Raw genomic sequence first — 16,290 nt, forward strand, 5'->3', positions numbered from 1 at the left:
TTTGAAATATCAGTTTTGAAATTTCCAACACTTCCAATACACAACAAAAAAAAAAACCTGTATTGTATACATGTATACACGTGTGATGTGTATTTTTCAGTGCTTAATTAATGATTCCCTTCACATGAGATTAACACACTCTGGTGAGGTTCATCCTGTTGGCAATGTCCTTGAGTGTGAAAGGCTAAAGTGCCAAGGTAAGTCTGCCAGGCTGTGTTTACATGAAGGAGTGGGAAATATATATATATATAGTTCATACCACTGCCCTATTAGTTGCTTGTTGTGGCAGGAGCTGTCCGTCTCTCTTCCTCCTCCTCCTCCTCAAGCAGAATTGGATTGTCTGGTCTTATGGTGTTCCCTAGCAACTGTTATATTTCCCTTTCTCATTTACAATCATCTCAATGTGTGTGTGCCCACGTTTGCCTAAAATGGTCCCTGATCTGGTAGAACAATCTACACAATCCACGCCTTTTATTTTGCTGCTATAAGTGGGTCTTTGACACTTGAAATTGTAATGCACTAAGTTTTCTATCAATGTTTCAGGGCTGTGCTCGTTTCTAGTTTTTCAGCTCCTTCAGTTGGCACAAACTGTTTGTTGGCACATCCTGGCAGGTGTTAGGCTATCTTATATAAACAACAGTGCAGCATGTGAAAAGACGTTAGTACAGGCTGTCTCACCTTGTTTAGCCCTGCTTTGTTTTTAAATGCACGGCCGTATCAGAGCCTCACTCAGTGGGCCGTAGCTGCAAGTACATAAAAACAGTTAAGCATGTGATCATAATCGATGATTTTACAGTGGCTCCAGTGATGCATGTAAACCAACAGATAAGTCACTGAGGGGTGAGAAGTGTGTCTGTGTGAAGCCCACATAGGAATAGAAATGAGGAAGAGGGAATGGATTCATCTGCCCCATGTGTCTCCGCAGAGGACAAAATCACCCAAAGGGATTCACATACAGTCACTCTTCTTCTGCACTTTCTTCCCGCTGACCCTTGTCTCCTTTCCTGGGTCATCTCAGGATTTGTAGGCCCCAGCTGCTTCACATCACTGTTTGTTAAGGATGTCGCTCTGACCAAGTTGGGAAGGCGGTGTAAACAATAACAGTATGGAAACCGGTATCTGGTAGCTGTCAAAGAGACATTGTCGTACTATAATATATTCTTTCTTGTATAAACTTGTGTTAAAGTACACAGTTCCCCAGAAGCAGGAGTAGGTCCTGAAAATGTAAGATGATACTGAAAAGTGTTTAGTGTTTTGTCTAGAAAATGATTTTGGCACAAATATTAATTAAAAAAATACCTTTTAAATGATGCCTGTTAATCAGTTTACAGACCAATAGGTGATCATTTTACTGTAGTGTTACTGAAAAGTCAGCTTGGAACAGAGAGACAGTGCGCACACAGTTTCAGTAATGGCAATGGAAATATGTTGAAAGCGCCTGGGAGTATTTCACACTCCGCAGCAGTATGTCTACAATGTCATGCTGTGGGGGGAAAAAAAACATATCTGTCCGTCTCCTCATTGAAAAAGAAACTGCAGAACAGTTTGCACAGTGCTGTGGCTTTCCACAGATATCTGCCAGCCTATAAGTGCTTGAACTCACCTGCACACACAAAAACACACACCCACACCCACACCCACACACACACACACACACATCCCATTTGTCCAAAGAGCCCTGCATCAATGTCATACAACACTGCCCCATCTTCTAAGTCAACATGAAGATGCTTGAAAAGATAATTATATGATGTTTTCTAGTTACACCCATAGAAAACAATTATACATTTAAATCAATGAGCTGGTGCATGACTTTTTTAGGTCTGTGGGAGTCAAGCACATGCATTTTCATCTCATATTAAATCATGTTTTGTGAGAAGAGCGCCATTGCATTACTTCCCCTGGGACTTGTCACCATTACTAGTAGCAACTGCACATGACTCACTCGTGAATGCTAATGCCCTTCGGCCTGGATGAGTGTTAAATGCATTTATCATGTGAAGAAACTGCACATGTATACCCTTTATTTTCACACGGTGCTGATGACCTCAGCGTGCCCTTATGATGAGCGTCCACATTAAAAAAGCCTTTTCACTGAAAAATTAAGGTGAAAATATGTAGCTGCTGTTTAAAACAGACGTCACTTCTTTCACCACTCATCTGACTGGTAGAGTGAGAGAGAAACAGTGCGGAAAGTACTGGTATTGATGGGTGCCATACTGATGACAAGGTCTTAGTGTGTTAAGACATGCTTGGGCTGTTGGGAGTGAGTGATGTGGGAGGGGTGGGGGGTGTTCACACACAGCTGCCTTGTGAGCTCTGCAGTCCAAAATGTGATATGGATAGGTGGGCCAGTAATGATAATGTAATGTGCAGTGGGCCGTTTGACACCTGCGCTGCCATGTCTGTGTCTGCATGGGCCACCTATTCTGTGTTGATGATCATGGGACACATCTAGAATCAGGATATATTTTCAATTTGTTTATTTAGCCTTTATTGTAGAGTCAACAGCAAATGCAAATTTTACTATTTTGCATGAAAAGGTCCCTGGTCAGTGTCATTGTTTTACTATTATATATTATGCTTCTAGATTAATATTACTGCTGCTTTAACGTGTACCATAAAACTTATAGTCCCTTTTACTGACCTACTGTGGCTTCCCGTTTTGACTAAAATATAGTAAACACAGGTCTCATTTAGAAGCCTGGTCTGTTTTTTTTATAGAAGTTATTTGGATGTATAAAACCTCTTAAACCCCACTTGGTTGACTTGGACTAGTTCTAAACTGCTTAGATTGCACACACAAATATAAATGTTTGAATATAAACTTATGGACATGTTACACATCATTCGTCAGTTAGATTCGCCACAATTCATTTGTTCTGTTCATTTTATGGAAACACCTAGCTCAGTCTGTTCCTGAGGTTGGCCTAGATGGGCTGTCTCTTGGGGATACTGTAGATCAAATGAATGAGTCGTAATTGATATATTATTTGATAGCCAAATTTTTAGACAAATAATATTTACACTGTTTGAAACATAAACAATTTGATAGTAGCCTGTTTACCATCATTGCTGAGCAAGAGTTTTGTGCAAAAGGAATTAAAGGCAAGTCCCATATAGACGCCTGTTTCAAATATAGGCAGAGTGAGTTCAGTGATTGAGGGCTATTAAGTGAAGTTTTTCAGTTTTTTACTGCTGTAGTTGTGCTAATTTGAGCTACTATATATCCTGCTGGGTAATTTAATCTACAGCAATATAGCATTTTCTAGAAGAACATCATATGTTTGTCTTGTGAGCACCGTGTATCTCTAAAAAGTCAAGTTTTCATGAGCTCAGCTTTGTGACGGTGCGTCTTCCAGCTAATCCAAGGGGGCCAACACGGGGCAACTTTTAAAGCAATCATGCAGGGCAACATTGCCGTCAATGGCAATGAGTAAAGATGATCTTGCCACTTGCCACTAGCAACATTGCTCAAAAAGTTGCCCCGTGTATCATCAGCTTAAACCTCAGAGCAACCAGGGTGCCCTCAAAAGTGGATCATTAAAGTATCACTACATTTGTTATATTGCACACTCCATGAAACACTCAAGATACTAGACGACCAGTGAGTAAATTGCTAAGTTATAACCTTTTTAAAATCTGGCAATCAAATTATAAATATCAGAAGGAAAATATATAATCACCCAGGCAAATTAGAAACCAGGAAGAAAAATGTTATTCTCATGATAAATGCACAAAAATAGCATACAGATTAAAAACTACTACATTATTACAACAGGCATACAGGGTTACAGGTGACCTTATTTTCGAAATAGAGAGCTTTCATTAGATACAATGACGAACCACAGCAGTAGCGTACTCTATTGTTCATTTCACATATTGGTGTGCAGGTCCCACTGCTGCCGCTCATTAAAACGGGGTCGCTGCAGTTGCGTTTTTTCTCTCTTTCTCTCCGCACCGGATTGGCAGCGATTGATAGAGAGTGAGAAGAAAATCAAGAGGTCTCACTCTGAGATATCTTCCATCCACCAAGTGGCCTAATATGTTGTGGAGACTGGAGTCTTCACAGTGTAGCAGAGATGGAAACCCACTCAATCCTCACATTTCTCAGCCTTGCTGTAATGAATAATTCGCTATTATAAACTATCTAGTTGCTCCAGAGGCATAAGCACCGTGATTGGTCGGCTGGGTAGCCTCGCAATGCCTCCGAGCCGACCGGAAGTATTCAGCGCTTTGAAGTAACTTGTAGTAGCTGCCAAAAGGGCGGCTGTAACACAGTGAATCAATATATTTGACCGTCGCAACCCGAGCGAAATGACTCATTCGCTCAGTAACATTTGAAAAGGCGACACCAGCCGCACGTTTACAATTTAACCCCCATTTACGTTAGCGGAGGGCTAAACCGGAAGTTAGCCTGCTCGGCCGGCAAAAGTCAACACGGTGGACGCTGCAGCGCAACAGCCGACTAGCGTTTGGGGGTGTGATCGCAGAATGACGGACACACCTACGCACAAGTATAAATACGCACGTAGACCCTACGCAGGAGTATAAATGGGCCTTAAGCCTAAATGCGCATCAATAGATCTAGGCTATTTCCACCAAGAGGGAGCATAAAAACAGGGCCGAAAAAGGCATATGTTTTTCACTGTAACAATGTTGTCAAACGATGCAAATGTTTCCTCAGAATACAAAGGCACCTTGAAAGAGCCCCTGCGCGAGGACCAACCGACGCCCACTCGGGCCGAGTCGGGCTGGAAAGCGGGCCGGGTTTTCGTCTATGAGTGTGTCGTCTTCTCGAAGGCATAGACGATCTTTGTCGCTGCTGGTTTTTGACAGCGGCGGGGGGAGCTGGTGAGGAGAGCGGAGGATCCGTGTGGACCACAGCTTGCTGCTGCAGCGGCAGAGAGTGGGGACGTACACACTGGCCGGGCCCGGTCCCTTAAACACACACACTCATACACACACACACACACTGCTCATCATTTTCTACAGCATCAACACACGCTCACTGCGGGGGAGGAGGAACCAGGAGCCGGTTTGCAGCAGACTGTGAGTTTGAACATGCCTTGTTCTTTCTGTCTTTCTTTTGAAGATGGGGGGATTGTTTTCCTCCCGTTGTCTTCAGTAGGCTATCATAATATGTCGTTTGAGAATAATGGTGCAGTGGATGTGTCAAGTCGGTGCATTTTCATTCTCCACAGCATCCCAGTGATGCTGCCTGACTAGGGTGGCCAGGTGCGAGTAATATATAACAATATGGAGGCGCCCGACGCCGATTGTCGTGCTTTTTTAAAATCTGGATTCTGCTAAGCATCAGAGCAGACCACTGCAGCCGCGCTGCATCTTGAAGAGCAACCATCAAAGCAAGCAGAGGGAGAGAAGGAAGGCAATGTGTTGATCGGCCGTTGTGTTGAATGAATCCACTGAGCGGTGGTTGCAGCAGCAGCAGCAGCAGCAGGGTTTGTGCTTATTGTTGCTGCTGCCGGCCGGTGCTGCCAGGCCCCACGGCGCTGAGCGGATTATTTGATGTCTACCGGTGATGCTGCCAGATGTAGCTCAGCTCCTCTAGCTGTCAGTTCAAGTGTTTTGACTTAAAGGAAGGCAGCACATCCCCTAAGGCCTTGTTTTCAGATATTAGACTTGGAGGTATATGAACAGGGGCAACGGCCTCCTATGCTTTTATTATTGGTCATCATGTTTAATTGATTCTTCTATAAAATAAATCAGAAGATTCCATGAAGACAAATTATTTGATTTTTTTTTTGCCGTTTCTCTTTAAAATATTGTCTAACTCTCGACCATTCCTTGTTTTTCATTGAAGGAACTATAGCTTTCTACATGTCTCCTGAATGCAAAGACTGGCAGTCAAGATTTATTTGGCAGTTGGAGTTGATTGCACCGGTTGCAGTCGATCAAAGAAGATCCCCTTTTGGATGAATTCAAACCCCATTTGTAAAGGAATCCCAAGCCTAATAATACGTATTTGCAGTCAATATTGGTGCTGAAATTCAGTTAATTTATTAGTCAAATAACAAAAATATCGAGTAGGCCAAATCATTTCAGTCAGTTTACAAGCAAAAGAGCCAAATGCTTTCTGGTTTTAGCTGCTTAAATGTAAAGTTGTTGCTTTTTCTTGACATATATGATGGCAATATGGACAGTTGTACAGATTTTTATATGCACAATTATGAATCTATTAGTGTATTGATGAGTAATGAAAATAATTGTCAGTTGCAGCCCATGTCAAGATACAGTTTTTTGTAAACTGTATGCATGCTGATATGAATGGTATTTTAACATAAACGTATATTTTATGATGCTAGTGAAAGGTGGGCTGTCCTGTGTGTATGTGTGTGTGTGAGAGAGAGAGAGCGAGAGAGAGGGAATATAGAGGGTCACCATTCCCACAAATGTCCCCCATTGTCTTTATAATATATACTCACTTATTGCAGCATAAAATTCTGTACCATCTCTTTTAAAGGCCTATACTTTTTTCCACATAGATGCATGCAGAGTTGCTCCGTGGTAGAGAATTGATAACAGACAGGCTAGTTGTTTGATTCCCATTGGGGCTACATGTCACTGTGTTGCGAGTTTGTTTGATTGGTGATATATAACAGATGCTTGGCAATATTGTTTGCTGTATATAATGTGACCAGTAGTGGGTCTCACAGCTGACTAGAAAACAGCCCATGAGTAATGACAATCATTGTGATGGTAATAAGAATCCCACTATCTGACAGTGTGGATTTATTTCATGCAGTGTTATATTATTATATTTGCAGTCGACATATGCTGTAGTAACACTATATGATTCAGGCGTTGCAGGGTGTTCACTTTGACTAGAGGTCGACCGATATGTTTTTTTTCACGCCGATGCCGATACCGATCTTTTGAAATCCGGGTCGGCCGATTAATGCTGCCGATTTATTTTGGCCGATATTTGCTTGGTTTTTAACCTCTATTTGCACCGAACTGAAGCACAGAAATCCGCGTTGATATTCGGTGCGGTAGATAACGGTCGTTAAGGTTCCAGTGCTGTATTAGCACCGGGTCTGTCTGTAGCTACCCGTTAGCAAAGCAAAGCCAGTCTGTCACTAGCCTATAGTGCGTTGGCTATTTTTTATTACTTATTTCTCTGCATTGAGTGACAACCCTCTCAAATATAAGACACACAAACAGAACAAATAAAAGTCTCAGATTCACTCTGTAATAGCAAAATTATTGCTTACTTATTGTGACATGATAGCAACTCTTCTGTGATAATGCAACTTCAACTACGATCCAAATTAGCCGAATGTCATGTGTCTTATTCAGGTTTTTTCTCCAAGTTGGCAGTAACATATCAAAAGTTTTTAATTAAATATAAAGGAGTAATAAGAATTGAATCCTTACCGTTAGCTCCTTAGGCACTGGATGAGGTCTGCTGCTCACTCGGCTGGAATAATGACTCTAGCGGCAGCGCGCGTCAAACACGTGTTCCACGACAACACTAGGCTGCCCACAGATGCGCCTGCCTAATAATCGGCTTGATATACTTGGATATTGGCCGATGCCGATTCTGTTAAAAAATGCCAAAAATCGGCTGATTAATCGTCCGACCGATTAATCGGTCGACCTCTAACTTTGACCCTCAACCATACTTGTAAATAGGTACCAATACTATATTAATATCTTGTATGTACTGTATATTTGGTAAATATGTAAATTCCAAGTCAGTTGTGTTGTAAGTACTGAGCATTTTTCTCTTCAGTACAAAATAACAGAAGACAACTGCAAGCTTTGTATTCAGCTGGTAAATGTGGTAAATAAGTTGCAGTGAATGAGAAGCTTTTTGGTGTGTTGTATAAACCTGAAGCTACTCTAGAATGCTAATAGCAGGCTGCTAAACAACATTTTGAAAAGTCCCAGTCAGCGTTTCATACTGTATTCTTTATTCAGGAACATAACAGGAGCTGAGACATTTTCTATGGTTTCCGTTCTTAAAAGCTTTACAACCTTATGATGAAGCTCTCTGCTGTGAAATAATAAAGAAGTAACATTAACAGAAAAGTAAGCTGGATTTTACACAAATATTAGAGCATCCTGTTATACTTAGCAGTCATTTCATAGTAGTGCTTTGCAACAGTGAAAGTCCACAATAGAACAGGCCTTTTTCATAGCAGACATTTTGATATGTCACAGTAGTAAAAGCACAATGAAATTAAAGGATGGCATATAGACTCTTGAATGGACTGGAGCCATTGTTAATGATATTAGTAACGTTTTCCTACTATGACAAGTCAAAATGTCTGCTATGAAAAAGGCCCACTGTCCTAAAGTTCAAATAACCTACTGTATATAAAAATATTGAACATCTGGTTTGTTAAAGTGATCCTTTTTTCAAGTACTTACTAACAACACTGTTTATTTAAATGTATCTGGGCTGTTAATCAGTTAGTATTGTGGGAGTATTTTTTATTTTTGATGAGTACATCTCATTTTGGAAACGAAAAACACATACCGTGCAATGCTGGAGCATGTCATGGCATGATAGGAATTGTGTGCTGGCACCATCACTGTTGGCGAGACCTCAAGAGACATAACAAGGAACGACTTCAGTCTCCTGTGACAACTCCCCAGACTGCCGGTGCAGAGCCAGCACTGAGCCATTACTCATGGCAGATGCAGTGTCGTCGTCACTCTCCCATTTATCCACGGCTCATTAGACACAAGCCAGGTGATGGAGCTTATGGTGGGTTTAGGTGCATTCTCATTCTGCCCACTGTCGCCTTAAGTGATGGGACAATTTTCATACAAGGGATATGCATAATATTGCTTTCAGGGCTGTTTGGGGATCAGGGTTGAGGTCAGCTCCCTTTGACTTCACCCAGGTGACACTGAAACAGTGACATGTGACACTGTTATAGCTTTCAGTCTCTATTACTTATTTTTTAATATAGATTGTACGTTTTTATTGTGACTAAAATACATTATCTTGTAAGATTACATTTTGATTGAGTAGTTCTCTTTGTAAAACATGAAAGGAAACCTCTTGTGTTGATATCGTGGTACTGATACATTGGCACACTGTTTTATCAGCCTTTATCAGCTTTTAAAAAAGCATCATTAATATTTGCCCAATGTTATGATTGACTGTGTTTTGCAGGAGTAGATCACTCCATGCATTTATCAGATTAGCAACAGAGTGTGCATGATGCTTTTATGCATTTGTTAAAATAAGCTAAATACCCTTTAGGCACAGTGGTGCAGTGGTTAGCACTGTCACGTCACAGCAAGAAGGTCACGGGTTCAAACCCTGGTTGCCCTGGCCTTTCATTGTGGAGTTTGTATGTTCTCCCCGTGTCTGCGTGGGTTCTCTCCGGGTGCTCCAGCTTCCTCCCACCGTCTAAAGACATGCAGACTAGGTTAAGTGGTGACCCTAAAGTGTGAGTGGTTGTTCGTCTATGTGTGGCCCTGCAATGGACTGGCGACCTGTCCAGGGTGTATCCTGCCTTTTGCCCGATGCCAGGATAAGAAGTTGATGATGGATGGATGGACCCTTTAGGCTTAAAACATTTGTTTTCATTATCAATTATTTTGGCCATTATTACTTGTTAATAATTAATTAATGGGTTGGCCTGTAAAATTTCTGAAAATAAATAGTGCACACAATTTGTCTGACCAACAGTCCGAAGATATTCAAGTACAGAGATTGAAATTGGAAATCATCACATTTGAGTGTTTTTGCTGTAAAAAAAAATGGACAAAATAGTTCCAGATTAATGTTTCTGTGGAATGGAAATGAATCGTTTACTCTATGAAATGTCAAGAAGTATTAAAAAGTGACCATCACATGTTATGAAAACCCAGGGTCCTTAAAGGCCATGTCTTTTTTCTGGACTAATGGTCCATAACTGAAAGATATTACATTTACAGTTATATAAAATAGAGAAAAACTAAAAATCCTCATTTGAGAACCTGGAATTAGCAAATAGTTGTTTTTTTCCCTTAATTAAATTAGGCCTAAGACTATCAACATTTTTGCAAATTCATTTCCTGTTATAAAGCAACCAATTACTTACTAATTACCTTAAAATAGACATGCCTGCCTGGAAAAACTTCTGCATATTACATAACTCTGCATTATAGCATCACTTCAGCTCATATGGATGAGACTTTGGTATTGGCTTGTAGTCCAAACCATCTCTGATATACTGAGGAAATGCTGCCAGAAAATCTCTTTGCACATCTGCATTTTGCAGCTAAATAATGTTTATGTTTTGTGTTCCTGTAATGATGCATACGATGCTGCAATTATGATTTCTATTCTCAGTCTGAGCACTGCTTCAGGCACTGCCAACAAGGACACAAGGCTTATTTTTTTATAATTATCCCCAGAGGTTGTTATACTCATACTCTACATAAGCAACCACCAGTGAAATGTGCAGGTGCACATGTTTATGAAGTCATAATAAGAGCATTGTGGGTCTTTGTCTCAGTATAGATTTATAAACTTCTGGCACAGATCAGACCACCGGGAAGCTGCAGCCCAATAAATACAATTAGCATCATAGATTCTTCTGTATACTTTGTGTTAATAGCATCTGCACCCTGCGGCTGTGATGATCGGTTAGGGGGTGGGATTGGCATAAACTCACCCCCACACCCTTGGCTCACAGCTGAGCATGTTTGGGTGGCTGTTTTCATTAAGGGACCGGGACACATTAAATTAGCATGACTGGCTGAAGATTGATGAATTGGAAAATGGGGGGACGGTTAAAGCCGGTCCTGGAGTGTGAAACTCTTCTGCTGCTGCTGCTGCTAGTAGATTCCTGAGAGAGCAGATGCTGTTGTTCTCCCTGCCTTCCATACAAGACAGATGGTTTTTTGTGGTGTTTTTTTCCATTTTTGGAAGATGATGATTGTGCTGGGAGATGGGGCAGACCCAGTTTTTGCACAATGAAGGGTAATGAGGAGTGTGTGCACATTGCAAATGTGTTAGACAGGTTTGATTTCAGCATGAAAGAGTTTAATGTCAAGTATACATCAGAGCCACCCAGGTGACCGGCTGTACCTACAGTGCATTCCCTAGCCTACACTAAACACTTTGCACAACATCTTAGTATAAGAGAGTACAAAAGACAAGAGAGGAGGAGAGGAGAGGAAAGAAAAGGAAAAGAAAGGAGGGAAAGACAAGAGAGAAGGAGAAGAGAGGAAAGAAAGGGAAAGGAGAGGAGGAGAGTAGAGAAAAGGAAAGGTGAGGAGGGAAAAGGAAAGGTGAGGAGAAGAAAGGAAAGGAGAGGGGAGGTGGAAAAGAGGAGTGAAAAGGAAAGATGAGGAGAGGAAAGAAAAGGAAAGGAGAGGGGGAAAAGAAAAGTGCCGGATGGGGGAGAAGAGTGAGCAAAAGACAGGAAGGAAACTAGAGCTGCAGTGAAGAGTAGAGCAGAAGAAGAATGAAGACGAGAGGAACGACATGTTGCTGTGAACACCAGCTGTGCCAGTCTGCATCTGAAGTAGAGCAAGAGATGGATAAAAAGAGACATAGCATGCTCCTACTACTATCATACTGCAGCGACAAGTGGCCCACCGCAAGGAACCCTGCTCTCTCGGGTCACCATCGCCGGGTGCCCTTAGCGCATTATAAATTCAGATACCACTTAGGAAAAAAGGCAACCTCTGATAACAAGCTAGTTTCAACACTAGGTACTGGCCTGACCGTCTGTATTGAATTTCTAACTCCAGATTCAAAAGTTCTCTAGTCAACCCCTCTTCCCTTCTCACTTTTGATTCCAGAGAACAGGGCACTGAACAAATAACCTGAAATGAGTTCCTTAAAGGGCCAGTTTTCTGGTTATCTGTAATGAGGTGTGTTAGTGGAGGCAGTATGGATGTTAAAGTAAGTAAATACTAACTTACCAGTCCAGAAGAGGGGGAAGAATACGAAGACAAAACATTTGACGAAAAATGCTTACTAGTTTTCTTAAGGCGTTCACCCAAAGAGAAACTTATTTATTTTCAACAAGCCACAAAACGTTCGCCCAGAGCTCTAGAGTCAGCAACTTCAATAAAGAAATAGACAGGGAGGACCCCACCCTTTTCTCAAACAATCATTGACTATCAGGACTTGTTCATCACACTGATAGGTTTTTACATTACTTTTCCTTTTATGGGTAGATGCGTAAAGAGGTGGTATTCTGCTTTTTGGCTTTTCCCCTCTCCTTTATTGAGTTATGTATCTTTTTTGTGCATGTAACAGGTTTGCAAAGTGAAAAAGCCCAAAGTCCAGCCCAAAGGCAGTTCCCATCTCCCACAGAAAGCTCTGCTCTGAACCGCTTGAAAACAGCTCGTTTGTAGTCCTGCCTTTCACTTCCTTTACTTGTGACATCACAATGAAAATGCGTCATAAAGCTTGCCAAGCAACTTGCGGGGGTCAGGCACGCCCTCAAACCAAGCTAGTCTGAGCGGAGGCCCTTTGGCTCGACTCGCCTTTATTTGGTTTTCCATTGTAGAAATGTTGTACCTGTACCTGCTTCCAGGTACTTTTTTTTGTATCACCTCACCTCCGTCGAGGTTCCAAGCGAGCTGAGGGATACTAAAATGTAATGTGAAAACATGACAGACTGCTGATTGGTCAGAGAGAATATTCACTATTCACTGCATCATCATTGTGTGCGCCAGACAGAGCAGCAGAAAGTTTTAAATTTTACAGTTTTCGTATGTAATTTCTTCACTAAATCCACTTCTGAGAAGTTTTGAAGTGAGAAATCAGCTGTGTAGATTTCGAATATTGACAGTTTTACGAGAAGTGACGGCGGAACAAAAATGTGCTTGAATATTTTCGGAGTTGAGGAGCTCCGCAAGTGGCTGCGGGAGCCTGTGCCAACCCGCGGGAGGAGCGTGTGAGGCCGGCCAGCCGCCCGCTCACAGAGCCCTCTGCTCCCGCCGTCACACAGACCGCTGCAGCAACAACGGCAGAGCAAAACACAGCTGGAAGGTTTTCATACCGCTTATCTGTCTTTACATTCTGAGGAATGTTGAAATGTTTTAACTTAAAAAAGAGAAAGCTGTGTGGATCGCTGGTGTGTGTGTCGCATTGAACATTATGTTGCGGCAGTTGTGTGTGGCGTCGCTATGACAACAAGCTACGTACTATCTCTGGGTACTACCTGCAATGGAAAACGGAGCAGGGCCGAGTAGAGTCGAGTGTATCGATTTGCGCTATGGTAGCTTTTTTCGGCAAGGCAGCATAGATCGTCAGAACACCGGCAACAGTTCGACGTTTAGTCCTGATGGTAAGATGTGGAACAATGATGTTGTGTGGTTGTGGACTTGTGAGTAACTTATACCATCTGCTAGGTTATGGTCACAGTCTGAAGCGGCTTTGATTTGGATCACAGTACCTTGTTTCTTACGACCCGCCCTTCTCTGCTTCTGATTGGCTAGTAGTCCTTACCTGGGAACTGCACATGTGCAACTCCCAACAAAGATTTTGTGTAAGTAAGATGCATCACTCTGTAGCTCCAGAGCGGAGCGTACAACACACAGGGTGAAAAGAGGAGCTGCAGCAATGTGCAGTATGAGAAAAATATGGTGTTTTTTAAACCATGTAAACCTGTTCTGGTACAACCCCTAATTAAGATGTTGAACCTGAAAATGAGCATAATACCACCTCTTTAAATGTTTGAAGGCCAAATATAGTAGGCCACACTCAAACAAAATAAATGAACACTTCTCTTACTAATCTTAAATGCATGCAGAAATAAATAAAAAACTGTTTTAAATGCATCACTCGGAATGCAGAATACATTAAATCAATTCATTCATCAATTCTTCTTATTTTCACAACTCTTTTCACGCCTCCACTCATGTGTGCGAGATACACACATCTGTCGTATTTATCTAAAGGGTCGAGTTGCCAGCAAGAGCGGACTTTCACTTCCTCTTTACTGGACATCAACGTCTAATCTGAAATATGGTCACGTACAACAAAAGGTCTCTGGAGGCTGAGCAAATGTCAGGGCACAAGAGACTGCAGAGACACCTTAAATATAAAACAGGATATCAAACAAAACATATTTTGCAATCTGAGCTAAGCAGTCAACAATTATCAGTCTTAAAACACAGGCCATCAGAGTTAAAGCACAGGCAAATAATTTTACTATATGGCTTGGATACGTGCCAAGCAGTCAAACAGTATCTATGAAGGCCCCCCAAGAACCAGAGCCAGTTGCTTCCAGTGTCCTTTTCTTCACATTTATCTCATTCTCACAACAATACATACATGTATACACTCACACGATAAAAAGGTATTTTATTCACCTCTTTGACCTCATACAGTTTTTTTTAGTTTCCTATCAGGCTCTTTTGAATCAAACAGAAGGCCATCGGTAGCTTTGAGTCTGCTTGCAGGCCGCAGATGAGTTGTTTGTGTTGGTCAGGTGGGCAACAGATGGGAGAGTGGGTGAGAGCAGAGGAGTTGCCAGGCTGGTAGTAGTTGTCACTTGCTGAGTGTAAAAACATATCAGCATATCTGTCTGAATGTCTGATTTAATTTTACATGCTGAGCCACATGCAGGCACAGATTATATGTTTTCACTGCAGTTTCATTTGAGTGTTGAGTCATGTTAAATCCATTCAGAGGTTCAGAAATTACCACTGTGTGGTTGGCATTCTGAAGGGAGGACATACGAAAAGGCCTTTTAGAGGCACACCATGCATTATACATTTCCAATAGTTTCTTTTTTCTTGATGCTGTTAAAATGGAGAGGGCATGTCAACATCAGAACGGAAAGGAAAAAGATGATGTTAAAAAAAACATACTGTATGCTTTTTATCAAAAGCTTATGGTCATAGATACCCGCTTCTTTTTTAAATTTTTTTTTTGCCAGTGTTAAGGGAAACAAAGGAAGAATGTTCATATCCCAGTGGTGGGAGCTTAATTCATTGTACAGTAGGATTAAAAAAAATATTACCCCCATCCACCAGAATCTTTGCCACAGCTCTAAAATGATTAATGAGGATTTAGGTCAAAGAAGCCATTAAAGAGCTCCTCTTATCACACCAAACATCCAATTGGTGCAAGGCACCAGCATCACATGCCGGGCGTGAACCAACCAGCCTTAACAATAATTATTAAAGATGTTTTTACAGTGCATAATTGAATCCTTCAGCCATGGCTGATTTTTAGCTTCTTTACTCGTAGTTCGATGCCTCCCAGCCATGAGGAGAGATTAGTTTGATGGGGGGATTTATCTTAGAGCCACATGATTTGTAGAGTGTGCAATTATGTATTGCTTTTTAGGGTATTTCATTGGCCCAAAGCTGACAATGTTCGTTCTACACCTACACAGGACTCCAGTGCTTAGCGTGCATTAATATCTACAAAATATTTTGTCACAATATCTAGTGCAATCTAGGGGAACTCCTAGTTGTAAGTGAGTCTTGCCTCAGTTGTTCATGGGACACTTTGAGCATCTGCTAATCATCAATATGTGTATGGTGTAGGAAAAGCGGCTCCAGTTCAATGGAGCCTGCATGTGTCCTCGATCCTACTCGTCTGACCCCAGAGAGAAGGCCTTTCTGAGGCCAGCCCGCCTTCAACAAGTGCCCTCTGGTCGTGCTGAAAGAATGTCTTTGTAGAAAAAGATAAACTGCGCAGTGAGCAGATGAAGAGGACGGGGAACAGAAGCAGTTCTCAGGGTGGAAAAGTCATCTATCAGCTTAAGATGTGTCTGCTAACTTATAAACCAATTAAAGGCAGACAGATCCTCATGTTTATGAGCCTTGAAGAGAGAAAGAGAGTGTTAACATCTGTCCTATTAAACATGCTTTGTTTATTCCACTGTATAATCCACATACTCACGCTACGTGGTAAATGGAAACCCCCTTATGACACACACACTTAAAGCATTTTGATACAATACTACATACTCTTCACATTTTATAATTATTGTTTAATAACGCTCATGCCACTAAAGCAAAATACATTACATTGAGATTGAAGAGAAAAGTCTAGCTCTGAGTGACGTGCTAGCAATATATATGCATTATGAACACTATGTTATATATATTTCAAAAATAAAAGGCAGTCAGTCTATAACTTTTCAGAATTATTCAACACATATATCACATTTATAAATAACACTTTGTTAAACTGTAAATCAGACTTCTAACATGCACATGCAGTATATAAAGTGCAGTTACAGTGACGTTTTATAGGTTTATAGGTACAATTTAGTATTATATACTGTGACACTGTGTAACACACTATGGTGTATTAGAAGGTCAGTGGACAAAATATATCCA

At 41.3% G+C, this 16,290-nt stretch overlaps 1 protein-coding gene across 11 annotated transcripts in view; it reads left to right on the plus strand.

Moving 5' to 3' along the window:
• The first annotated feature begins 4,846 nt into the window (after positions 1 to 4,846).
• Positions 4,847 to 16,290, plus strand: part of nrcama (neuronal cell adhesion molecule a) — a 60,679-nt gene continuing 49,235 nt past the window's right edge. For 6 of the 11 annotated variants that reach the window (XM_038739113.1, XM_038739112.1, XM_038739114.1 and 3 more), the window contains exon 1: positions 4,848 to 5,052. The gene's annotated coding sequence lies outside the window, so the exon portion shown is untranslated. Of the gene's footprint in view, positions 5,053 to 16,290 lie in introns of all 11 variants that reach the window. The other 5 variants (XM_038739107.1, XM_038739111.1, XM_038739110.1 and 2 more) reach the window with 1 other exon arrangement.

This window comes from Micropterus salmoides, unplaced genomic scaffold, assembly GCF_014851395.1.
Source record: "Micropterus salmoides isolate LMB-PRFRI ecotype aquatic unplaced genomic scaffold, ASM1485139v1 Ms_hic_scaffold_23, whole genome shotgun sequence".
Taxonomy (NCBI): domain Eukaryota; kingdom Metazoa; phylum Chordata; class Actinopteri; order Centrarchiformes; family Centrarchidae; genus Micropterus; species Micropterus salmoides.